The sequence below is a fragment of the Polypterus senegalus genome, chromosome 5, assembly GCF_016835505.1.
Source record: "Polypterus senegalus isolate Bchr_013 chromosome 5, ASM1683550v1, whole genome shotgun sequence".
Classification (NCBI taxonomy): Eukaryota; Metazoa; Chordata; class Cladistia; order Polypteriformes; family Polypteridae; genus Polypterus; species Polypterus senegalus.
The window spans coordinates 154,432,247-154,444,805 of record NC_053158.1 but is presented as its reverse complement, the minus strand read 5'-3'; the positions used below and the strand labels follow the sequence as shown (position 1 = coordinate 154,444,805).

General features: G+C 38.7%; 1 pseudogene; it reads left to right on the top strand.

The window, feature by feature from the left end:
* The first annotated feature begins 286 nt into the window (after positions 1-286).
* LOC120529913 lies at positions 287-4,018 on the top strand (annotated as a pseudogene).
* The last annotated feature ends 8,541 nt before the right edge of the window (positions 4,019-12,559 follow it).

Genomic DNA, 12,559 nt, shown 5'->3' with positions numbered 1-12,559 from the left:
CCCTAAACCAATTTTTTATTTATACTAAAATTTCGACATTTTTTAATTTGATATTTTTTATTTTCGATAAAATGACAGTTACCGCTCTAACTTGCTCAGTATGAATTCCGTCGAATGAGGTAAGCAAGTTTGTGCATGTTTGTTTTATCCCTGTCGGTGTGTGCTGTATTTTAATCCTATATAAGAGCGCGTAATACTTCTTTTTATTTTCATTAGCGTTTTCCGTGCAATCGTTAGAAAGTTTTTAAGCTCAATACTTTACTCAATGATTTGTAAAGACAAAACCATGTCGGAAGCAAATAAGAAGAGACGGCAATACAGTGTGGAATATATTAAATACGGATTTGTTGAAAATCCCACAAATACATCTTTGCCTATGTGCCTTCTTTGTCAAAAAACATTTTCGGATGAAGCCTTCTAGGCTACAAGATCATTTGAATAAAATGCATCCAGATAAGAAAGAAAAAAATGTGGCCTATTTTCATGACCTGGAAAAGAAGTACATAGCTCAGCCAACTGTATCAAAACTTTTTTCAGCAGCTTCTAAGCAAGACGATGACGGACTTCGAGCCTTGTACAATATCTCTTTGCTAATTGCTCAAACAGGCAAACCACACACTATTGGAGAAGAGTTAATTTTACCGGCAATAAAAGAAGTAATAACTACTGTGCTCCATAAACCAGCGGCAGATATTGTTCAAAAAATTCCTTTGAGTAACAGTTCTGTGCAAAGACGAATTGATGAAATGGCTGAAAATATTGAAGACTCATTGTGCAATCATCTGAAGACTAGTCAATTCTCAATTCAGTTGGATGAGTCCACTTTACCAGCTAATGAAGCACTATTGTTGTCATACGTGAGGTTTATTAAAGATGAGAAAATATGTCAAGAACTATTATTTGCTAGAAATTTAGAGACAGATACAACCGGAGAAACCATATTTAATACACTAGAAAAGTTTTGTGATGAGAAAGAAATTCCCTGGAAGAATATTATATCAGCCGCTAAAGATGGCGCCCGACTATGACAGGGCGTCACAAAGGCTTGTGACGATGTGGGTTCTGGTTCCTCACTCACGTGGCTGTTTGGGAACCCTTGAACCCAACACCGTTGATAATGAAACCGAGTGAGCAAGTCAGCCGGAGGCAATAACATCTAAGCAAGGGGATGGTTGAAAGTGCAAAGTGCTTTTATTCAAAACAATCAAAAACAAAAGTGTCCATAAAGTGCAGTTCAAAAGTTCTTTAAATAAATAATCCATTAAAAGAAAACGTGGAGGTTAAAACAAACAAATAGAAAAAAACAATCCTTTAAAAGCGAGAGGTTTAAAATGTTCTTTAGGAAAAACAACAAGTCCAGTGTTTTTCTGGTAGCGTCTCACCTGCTTATCCTGTTAGGGCTTAGCAGCAGGCAAGACGTTCTCTGCAGCTGCCCTCCTCTTACACACACGTGAGACTGGAGACCTCCCGATCCCCGGCTTCAGTCTGGCACTCATCCCAGTCCCCGAGACTTAGTTTACACCAATGGCCAGGACGCACACATTGGGGACTCCACCACCAAGCCTCCCGACTTCCGCTGCCTTTCCGCAGCCCTCTGCGGCTCGTCGCTTTCCTCAGCTGGAGCAACATCAACTCAAACTCCTGGGTGTCGGCCTAACAACCAGCTTCCCTGCGAGCTGCCTGGCGAGCTGATCATGCGCTCACCACACGCGACGCACGGCGTGTCTGTCTCTCCTGCACGCCTGCTTCCTCACTCGCTCCTACAACCTCTGTCTTTTCCTTTCTTTCCTTTTTCTGATCTTCCCTCTCAGCCTCACGCTTTTAAAATGACGCGGCCACAGCAGCTGCAGCATTAGCCATTGGACAATCACGAATGTGGGCAGTTCCTCACCTGTGCACTCGGTGAGAAACGCCCACACCCTACGGATCGCTCCACGGCCCGATATGGCCCAACATCCCCTCGCTAAGCCATGAGCGCGGTGACCATTTATTTAAAATGAGTGGCCTTTGCACAGTGAGCTGTGGACCCGCTATACCACATACACCCCCATAAAACTCCAGTTGCATGGGAAGGCTCCACACCACTGCCAACCCAATGCAACTGGAGCTCAGGTCCACAGCTCATTGAGTAAAGGCCATATTTAAATAAATAATCATTGAGACGGCTTCATGAGGGGGCGTTGTAGCGAAGCAGCCGCTGGTAGGCGATGTGGGCGCTCTCACCAAGTGCACAGGTGAGAACTGCCCGCATCCGTGATTGCTCCCGTGGCTAATGCTACAGCTGTGATGGCCCCTCGTCATTTTAAAAAGAAGCGCGAGTCGGTTTTAGAAGGAGGATGAAAAAAAATGAACGAGATAAGGAAAAGACGGAGGCTGTAGGGAGCGAGTGAGGAAGCAGGAGGTGCAGGAGAAACAGACACGGGGAGCGTGTGGTGAGCGCGCGATCGAGTGCTCGTGGGCAGCTGTGCGAGGAAGCTGGGTGTTAGGCCGACACCCAGGCGCTTGAGTTGATGTTGTTCCCGCTGAGCCACCAGGTAGCGGGAGTGACCAGGTGAAAACGACGAGCCACAGAAGGCCACAGAAAGGCAGTGGAAGTCGGGAGGCTTGGTAGTGGATTCTCCAATGTGTGCGTCCTGGCCGTTGGTGGACATCAAGTCTCGGGGACTGGGATGAGTGCCAGACCGGCCAGGGATCGGGAGGTCTCCAGTCTCGTATGTGAGTGTGTAGAGGAGGGCAGCTGCAGAGAGCGTCTTGCCTGCTGCTAAGCCCAAATGGGATAAGCAGGTGAGACGCTAACAGAAAAGAAGCATCAACTTGTTGTTGTGGATTTTAATGACTGCTCCTGAAAAATGTTTTAACCTCTGAATTTTACGGATTGGTTTTTCTATTTGTCTATTTATTGGAACACTGTTTTGTTGACTGTTTTAAATAAAAGCACTATTCACTTTTTGCACCACCCCTTGCTCAAGTGTTTATTTGCCTTCACTGACTAGCTCACTTGGTTTCATTATCGACGGTGTTGGGTTCAAGTGCTTCCAAAAATCAGATGGGAGTGTGGAGCCAGAACCCACATCGTCACAAGGCTTCATAGCGTACTTAAAAAATAAAATTCCAGATGTGCTTGCTGTTCATTGCGTCATTCATCGACAACATTTGGTTGCGAGGAATTTGAGTGAACGGCTGTTTCAATCACTGCAACATGTCATCAAAGCAGTTAATAAAATTCCAAAACAGCTCTTTAAATGACAGATTATTTAATCAGCTTTGTGTTGTTAATGATGAAGATTTCAACCGATTGCTGTTTTACACAGAAGTGCGTTGGCTATCAAGAGGTACTTGTCTGACTCGATCTTATAATCTGTTTGACTCTGTGATAGAGTTCTTGGAAAACAAAGACACAGAATTGCAACAACCTCATCATGTCAAAGAATGATATTGCATTTGACAGACCTGTATAAATTGTTTAATGATATCAATCTCCAACTTCAAGGTGACTACTTAAACTTGATTAAAACAAAAATATCGTTGCTGCTTTTGTAGCAAAACTGCTCTTATACAAGAAAAACATCGGCAGACATGAGTTTCACAATTTCCCTAATTTATCAGCAGTACCCTTCATCAAAGACAACTTGCTTGTTTACTGCCAACATTTGGAGAACCTCCACAGTGATTTCAAAGAACGGTTCCAGGACATTTTAAAATTGGAAATACCGGACTAGGTGTTGGATCCTTTTTCAAATGTCAACACAGCAGGATCATCCCAGCTTGAGTAAGAACTTATAGAACTGACAACGAACGAGGAAATAAAAATCAAATTCAAAAATGGCTACCAAGAATTTTGGCTACAAAAGCCAATCCCACAATTGTACCCTGGATTGTGGTCAATTGTTCAATGATTTTTGGTAGCATTCCCTCGTCATATTTGTGTGAACGTGGATTTAGTGCTGTGGCAACGCTGCTAACTAAAAAGAGGAATCGTTTGCATGTTCCTAAACGCGGTTACTTATGGCTGTTTTAAGTAAATTCAACCTGATATTAACAAACTTGTAAAAATCATCACATTCATCCTTCACATTAGATAAGTTATAAAATTTTAATTGAAATGTTTGTTTTAATTTGAATAAGTCTTTTTAAATATTATAAAATTGCGTTTTTATTGCTCCCGTTAGTTAGAAAGCCTCATTTAAAATGTAAGTTTTATGTAACTCAGAAACAGGATAAGACACATATGGCACGCTATAATTAAAGTAATGATTTGCGTTTGTGATTTTTAAGATGTGGTAAAGTTAAAAATTTTGGGGGGTGCTAGAAAATAATTGATTCTCAAAGTGGGCGGTAGACAAAATAAGTTTGAGAACCTCTTCTCTAGACTCTAAAATCCATCCAGTTAACAAGGAAGGGACATCAAGTCCGTCTTGCCAACAGTTACCTAAGCTCTAAATTTAGTTTTAAAGGAATTCTGGCTTACCGGCAGGGAGGTACTGTGGCCAGTGATTGTAATGGAGAAGAGCAGCCACAGATTTGAGAAACATTTTGTGTTTAGAAACCAATGGTAAGTCACCTATGAGGGACAATTAAGTGACTGGTTAGTAAAATTGTAAAAAGGGAAACAGGCTTTTACTCTTTCTGTATATATTGTCCGTCTTCTGCAATCAGTACACCATTAGCATGAAGAACTTACTAAGTTGTCTAAAACAAGCAGAGAAGTGTTAGAAAGTACGTGAAAAACCAGCTGGCAGTTGAGAAACCCTTCCAATTCTTGCCTTGTTTATTACAGAGTTGGTTCTGTTTAAAGGTAATAAACATAACTTTGTAATTTTTATGTAATATCCTAGAACAGGGGTCAGCAACCTTTCAGCGGTATCGTGCGAACCCTATGTTACAATGTTGTTCTGCGTACCAACATAATTGTACCAATTTTATTATATATAGTATCAAAAGTAGTCCATTTATAATGGGCTGTAAAAGTATCATATGTGAAAAGAATGTTTTATCAATTTATTTTATAACTACATTCATTGGCTTTATTTTTGGTTCCAATTATTTGATTAAAATAACTAGTTTGTTTCTTGAAGCCAGAGACAGCCTTTTAATAGCTTCACTTTTCTCATCAGAGTTTTTAAATGTGGACTGATGTTTAGTTTGATAATGTCTCTGTACACTTGACGTACGGCACACAACACTTTCACAGCATGACGCACACAGCACGATCCTTTTGATGTACAAATCCATATTCATTCATCCAAAAGTCTTGAAAAGTGCGAACATCAAGTTTTTACCTTTTATGAGTCATTTTAGGACAGTATATTACTTAATAATAACAAGGTTTGTTTTAACATAACACGCCGGCAATGAACGCATGCTTTCCTTTGCATGCGTCGATAGGAACGCATGCGCTGCAATTAAAATATAATAACAAGAGGTTGGTTTTTATCGTTCCACAGCCTGCCCTGAACACATGGTTTCCATTTATATATGAGTCGCATATGCAAAATGTAGGTGAAGGCGCAAATGCGTGCATTGTAATTAAAATAGATTTTCTTTACTATATTTCAATTCAATGAGAGTGTCATCGAAAATCCTGCCATAGGTTGGGACCCCTGCACTGGAGCACAGTTTTTTAAAGTATTAGTCTTTAGGTCGCAGGCTGCCAAGTTTTGGGGGTTGTGTATGGTTCGCAAAGTGTCATTCAACATTTCTCCGCTATGACTGTGGGAATGATCTGGCAGCCATCATGGATTGGGTCTTGAAGAAACTAAACAGGGCAAAATTGGGTCACAAGAAAAAAAAAATAAACTTGAACAAACATTGCTCTAGAAGGAAAATCAAGGAGTTTACCCAGCCCAAGAAGGTCTAAGAAGATTGTCCATTTTGGTCACATATATACAGGGATGTATAAGAGGAGGTAAGACAATTCACCAAGTTTTCTTCTAAAAGGCTACTCCATACATTCTTAAGATGACTTCTTCTGCAGTTATAAAACCCTACTCTGTTATTCTGTTTGACAAATAAATGTTCCAGTATTTCCTATACTTCACAATCTTTAAAGACATTTTGAGCATTCATTCATTGAGTGCCTGCAATAAACAGTTTATTCTCCCTGCTCTCTTTCAAACCAAACTCAACGAAAGCAATTAAAAGAGTAAAGTTTAATATTTGTCTATGATTGAATAAAGCACTATGTCATCTCTTAAATGGAATAGAAAAGCCTGTCCTTCTGTCTATATGTCAATGCTTCTTGGATCGAGTATCCCAGTCAGATGCCAGTTTCAGCATGACTGGACATATTAGCTTTCTTACCTTGTACTGTTAAGGCTTAGGAATACTGAAAGGTGAACTGCAGACAACATCATTTGTCCAGCAACTTAAAGTGAGTTAAACAGCACATACTGGTGTTCTGAGCTGATTGATTGCAGAAATTTGTCATTACGATAATTTCTGCAGATTTCTAAATCTCCTCTGATATTTATGCATCCACATGTTAGGTTGTGTTTAGCTAACTTATGGGACATGATTCTGATTGCTCCACATATCTGACACAGATCATATTTTGGTTTAAATGTCCAAAACTATGTTGTACGTCAATACAGTCATGGCAAATAAAGCAGACAATTAGTGGTGCAGTAAGGAAACTACATTTGTAATAAATTTCTGTGCTCTGCTGCACTGACTCACTATATTTAGAAAAAAGAGCGTTGTTCTAAAGCTTAGAAAACTGAAGTGCATCAGCAGGAAAAAAATATATTTATTCCTGACCTGTATCACTAATTTCAGAAATAGTGATGAACAAAACAGGAAGATTTTGATTTACATAAACTGATACAAATGTTAATTTCACAAGTGATTTCACAATTGTGAAATGCAAAACTTACCAAAGAGTTCTTTGGGGTTTTAAAGGCTTTTTGGGGTGGAAAGCGGGAATGCTGCTGCCTAAAGCTTCGGTTACACTTCGGTATTTACAGTACCTTTGTACCTGTGTAAAGCGTGTAATATCTTTCCCACACCCATAAAATCACATCACCATGAAGGAGCACAGTACATTTTTTAAAAATGTGACATGCTGCATATTTTCCACACAAAAACAAACTCAACAGCACCATCACGCACATTACTGTGTTTTCTCCACACAGAAAATCTCTCAATGCAATCCCGCATGCACCCCACCAAGCAACTGCCTTATAAAAGAGAAGGAGAGGCACACTTGCGGTGATTTATATTTTTCACCAGAGATCTTTACTTCAATACTAATTGACAGGCAGATGCATGCATGTGAAATTAATGTATAAAAACACTTCAGGGTAGGAACTAAATGACTTTCTTCTTCTCTGACTAGCATAAATTTCGCTAAAAGCAAAACACAATTTTTTTAGCAATGTTTTTTACAAAGTGAAACACTGAGTTTCATTGCACTTTCAGCTTCATGCAAATCATTTTCCTCATCACTAGTCACAATGACTGAGCAGAATACACATTCAGAATAAACCGACTGTGTTTGCAAATGCTCAGGCCACATTAAGACTGTGTAATATAAATACCATAGATACCGGGTTCAATTTCCTCCCCAGTTCTGATTCAGGAATTGAGACCTGGTAGTGTGGTAGTCCTTAAGTTAAGTCTTTATGTTTAACTGTATATATTTCATCACAAAACGAATGTTGAAATCACACAAGACAGTAAGAAAACTGATGCAGCAAAAGGTACAAGAAGTGAACATGACAACATGTGCTGTTTGGGTTTACTCAAACATTTTCCAAAAACCTATGTCTGTTTATGGGTTATTTTTCCAGAAGTATCACTAGATACCTATAAAAGAATGAGTCTCAACACACTGGAAAGGTTTGGGACAGCCACCCGTATATTGTCCCTGACTGCAAAAATGTTTTTAAATAAGCACTGATGTGCATGGATTGAGTTCCAGACTGAACTGAACTAGTGGTAGAGAAGATGGCGGTTTTAAAGGGTGATGTCATCTGAGGCCGCAAACCTGAAGTGACATCTTTCTTGGTGCCAGAACCAGAAGCGGCGTCTTTCTTAGCACCTGAACCGGAAGTGATGTCATGCTTGGCTCCAGAACTGGAAGTGATGTTGTTGTTGTTAAATCAGGCAGGTTTTCCTATATTTGACCTGCAGAGATAACAGAATAAGGTTTAGCACACCATGGCCACCCCCTGACCTGGCTGATAATTACCTCCACTTGGTCCAGTCAGCTTCCTCCTAGTCGCACATGTGTGAGACTTCATATTTTGAGCTCTATGCAGACAGCAACCTGGTACAGAAGCTCTGTATCTCCTTTCTGTATTCTAAGTGTTTTTGAACGTATTTTACTGTTTACTAGTTTTGATTAATTTTAGGGTTAAATTTTAGGCTTAATGTTGTTTCTGTTTGTTAGAATATTTCTCGAGTGTCTATAAAAAATTTTATTAATCTTTGGGACAAATACGGCATCTATCTATCTATCTATCTATCTATCTATCTATCTATCTATCTATCTATCTATCTATCTATCTATCTATCTAGGCTGCTTTACATATCTATTATAGACTGAAAGGAACCCATTCTTCATAAATTACATAATGAAGGCCTTTTATTCTTACACTCATTTATACTATTTATAGGGGAAGTTACCTCTAAAAGTATGAACTGGCCTTACATGACATTTTATTAGCAGCCCAAGCCACTTATTGAGTAATGACTTACTTCAGTTATTAAAGCACTAGGGTAAGCAATGTTCTGCAGTCTTGACCTCATTTAAGTACCAAAGCTATGCTGGAGCTGAAAGGAAAAAAAATATGTTAATTAGTTATTTTTCCAAATAATTTAAGACTTAAGGGGCACTCTGTTCAACATAAGCAGACTTTAGTTATTCAACAAACAGAAGACTTTTCAATTTTTTGGCAATTAAAAAGGCAAAATGACATTGAAATCTACAGATGAGAGTTTAAAGTGAAGACTTGCTCCTCATACCATATCATTTTATTATTTCAACATAACAATTCATTTGTCATGCTGGGATCAGACATTCAATAGCCAAGTTTGAAAATTTACTTCAGAAGCACATGATGTATGATTTACTTATCTGGGCTTCTTTGGATTATCGTCTGAGCTAACAAAGGGTCCCTTAGGCTCATTCTTCAGTCACGACCCTCAGTTTTCAGCTGATTTGGCAATTGACGGCTAGAAGGCGCAGCAGGTGGTGGTGGGCGATTGAATAGCATAAGCAAAAAAGGAAAGCAAAGGAGGGAGTTGAAGAGAAGACAGCTGCCAAGCTGGGCCCCAGATTTCTGGCAGAGCTGAAGAAGCGTGGCTCTGAATTGGATCTCTTGCAGGCTGCCCTGGTTCACAAATCACCACTGCAAATCTTGTAGCTCAGATTTTAAATCACCAGCATCCTCTGCCATTCATTTAATACTAACTGAAGTATCTGAGAATTTAATTTAATTTATTTCTGCCTGCATTAAGTGTGGTACTACATTGAAATAATGAAAATGCTGAAATACATAAAACTTAATAGTGTAATGCATTTGCCAAAAGGCAGTGATAAGGAGATGCAGGAGGCTTCTGTACTGGCATCAAGGTGAAGGTTTATAAATAACTACTGGTTTGCTTACCAAATTAATTATTTCTTTATTCTTTATTCTTAATTAATTGCGCATTCATCCATCTCAAAAGCACTGGCCACAAATACGTTTTGTTAAGGACACTAGTCCATCACAGGGCTCACCTTCCATACACTTTGTAATATAAAGTCAACTATGAGCCATGTGTCAACTCAACAATGGTGTCTTTCAGAAATACAGAATCCATGTTGAGGTCAAGAAATTGAATTCTGGTTACTAGAGCTGTGAGGCACTAACTTTATCCACTAAACAACAATACCATCCTTGCCTTGATTATAAAACTCCAAATAGATTCAATTTTATTGCACGTGTGTCATACTGGACCTTTCAGGGGTCCTGCATTTAGGCCTGAAGCCAGAAAGCACTTCTTCACGCAAATGGATGTGGAACTCTGGTACAAGATATTGAGACATGTATAGTAGTTGAACCAGTAACCTTGGCAACTTTTAAGAAGTAGCTTAGCTATTAGCTAATGAATGAGCCTGATGGACTGAATGGTCTCCACTCACTTGTCGCATTTCTTAGGTTCTAAATACTTTATAGTAATGTTCAATATGAAAGGTTGTTGGGTATTACATGGTATTCACATACTTTCCAGCCTTGTTTAATTTGAGTTACTCAAAAATCATCGGAGCCACAGAGTGGAGTTCGAGGAGGCAGGTGTGCCCCTGTAAACAACAGAACTCTTAAAAAAAGATAAAGTGTAGCACATAACAGGCCGGAAGAATAAAAGCATGAAAGCTGCAAGCAAGTCATTTGTGGTCCAAGACCCAGCAGGGCTCTGACAAGAAGGGCAAGGTGCCCAGACAGATGCACATGAAAGAATAAATGTAAGCCTTGTGACAAGCAGACCCAATTGTAGCTAGGAGAGGGAAACCTCAGTAGGAGGCCTGCCCCACACAGGATTTGTTTTGTTTTTACTGTTTATTGTGTGGTGTATTTGTGGCAGAAATTCAGGAGGCCAACCTGTATCTTATTTTTAGAAACAGGCTTGTGTACTCAGAGATTAAAAAAATATCATTTTTGTAGACAAGAAAGAACGCCTATTTTGTTGCCTTCGTTAAAGGGACCTACTCAAGAAATTTTAACTGAAATGACCTGTTTCTAAATTTATTAGTGGAAATGCAAAATGCTTTGTTACATTAAAGGGCTCATCAGTAAAAGAGAAAATAGCAACTTTTTCAGTCTCTTTTAATGAATTATGTATTTAACCTCTCAGTTGTCCTTTTAGTTAGCATATAGGGTTTTCTCTTGTTTTTACAAAATAAAGGACAATTAATTACATGTGTATAACTTGACTTTAGCCTCCTGCAATCTTTGTCTTTTGTGGTGCTTATTATGTTTCATGAGCACCCAGTTCCATTAAACTCATGAGGCCATGACAGGGGGTTGTAATGAATATTTCGATTTTGTCTAATAATATATTTTCTATCCTTAATTTTTCCTCATCTCTTGCATAAACCTGACAGCCATTCGTCTCTTCAGGGACCAGCATTGGGGATGTTTTGTTCTAAAATTCTAATAATGTTTCTAATTTTCCAGTTCATCAGGTAGATGACTACAGATTCACAAGCTATGTTGGGCTGAATGGCCTATTCTCGTCAAATTTTTTATAAAATTTTAATGGTCTCGGCAGTGGTGGACAAGACATCTGGACCAGAGGTGCATTTCCCAGTGGACCATTCTTTCTGGGCTATGCTATCAGGCAGAAAAAAAAACTGAGATTGCAGGCAAACAAGCAAAAAAGAGAGAAAGACATTGCATGAGTGGCTCCCTTGGTGTTCTCAATCCACTTCTCTGATAACATGGTTTATGTACTGTAATTGCAAGACATGGATGAAAGGAAATATGGAGAAAACATCTTTGGTGAAAAACACTGAAAGGTAGATGGGGTTTCAAAAAATAAGAAATAATAATTGAAATCACTTCAACAAGGGACAGCAATGTGTAAGAAAACTAACAATTTATGAAGAACTGCAGCTGGGTCAGAGTGCAGAACAGGTAAACACAGTAGTCTGTTTAATATGACTGTACTTACAGTAACAATTGTGAAAGCCAAGACAGATCATCAGAATCAAATTAAAAGAATTTGTAAATGATATAGTAAGTGCAAACGGCAGTGGTGAAGAGTAAATTAAAAACTTCATAACTTGGTGTTACAAGAATAATCCAGCCAAGAATTATCATTTTTACTTTGATACTTACCCATGTTGTTTGTAGCAAAGACAAAGAAAAATGTTTAATCTTGGTTTTCTGTGGCGAATGGAAAATAAAGTTCCTGACACAGAAGGCTTCTGTGAGGCTCAATGGTGAACAGACAGCAAGCAGTGTCAACACATGCAAGGAATATTCTTGATTTAATCCATAATCCATATGTCCGACATCCAGTTGTATGCTCACAATATCCCAAACATATGTATTTTGTATAAACTTTTGGTTAACTGCTGGTTAAATAAATCACTTTCAGAAAATCTGTCAGAAGGGGACATTTTTGTACACTGGGTCATTCCATTTCTCTCTTAGGAAAAGAAAGATGTACATATTACATTTAAAACCCAGCAGATGAACGGGTAATAGGCACCCATTGTTTGGACTTAGGCAAGAAGTTAAAAGGCAAATTTCCTGGGTTATCTTGTTACTGATTATTGTGATGGCTGTCTATAAGATATCGATATATGCTGTCTTGCAAAAGAATCACCGCTTTGAAGTTTTAACTGCTTAAACATACAAACAATATAACATTGTGATAAAAGAACTGCTCCTTCCTTGGAAAATGTTTGTATTTACCTGACTTGGAAATTAACATGTCTGAGAATATTGGTTTCTAATCAGCTGTGTACTCATTGATAGTTGGTAACAAGACATTTTGTTAACTTGTGTTTTCATTATTTATTAAATCCAGGAAATTTAGATGTGCCATTGTTTAATCCGATTGTCCAGAA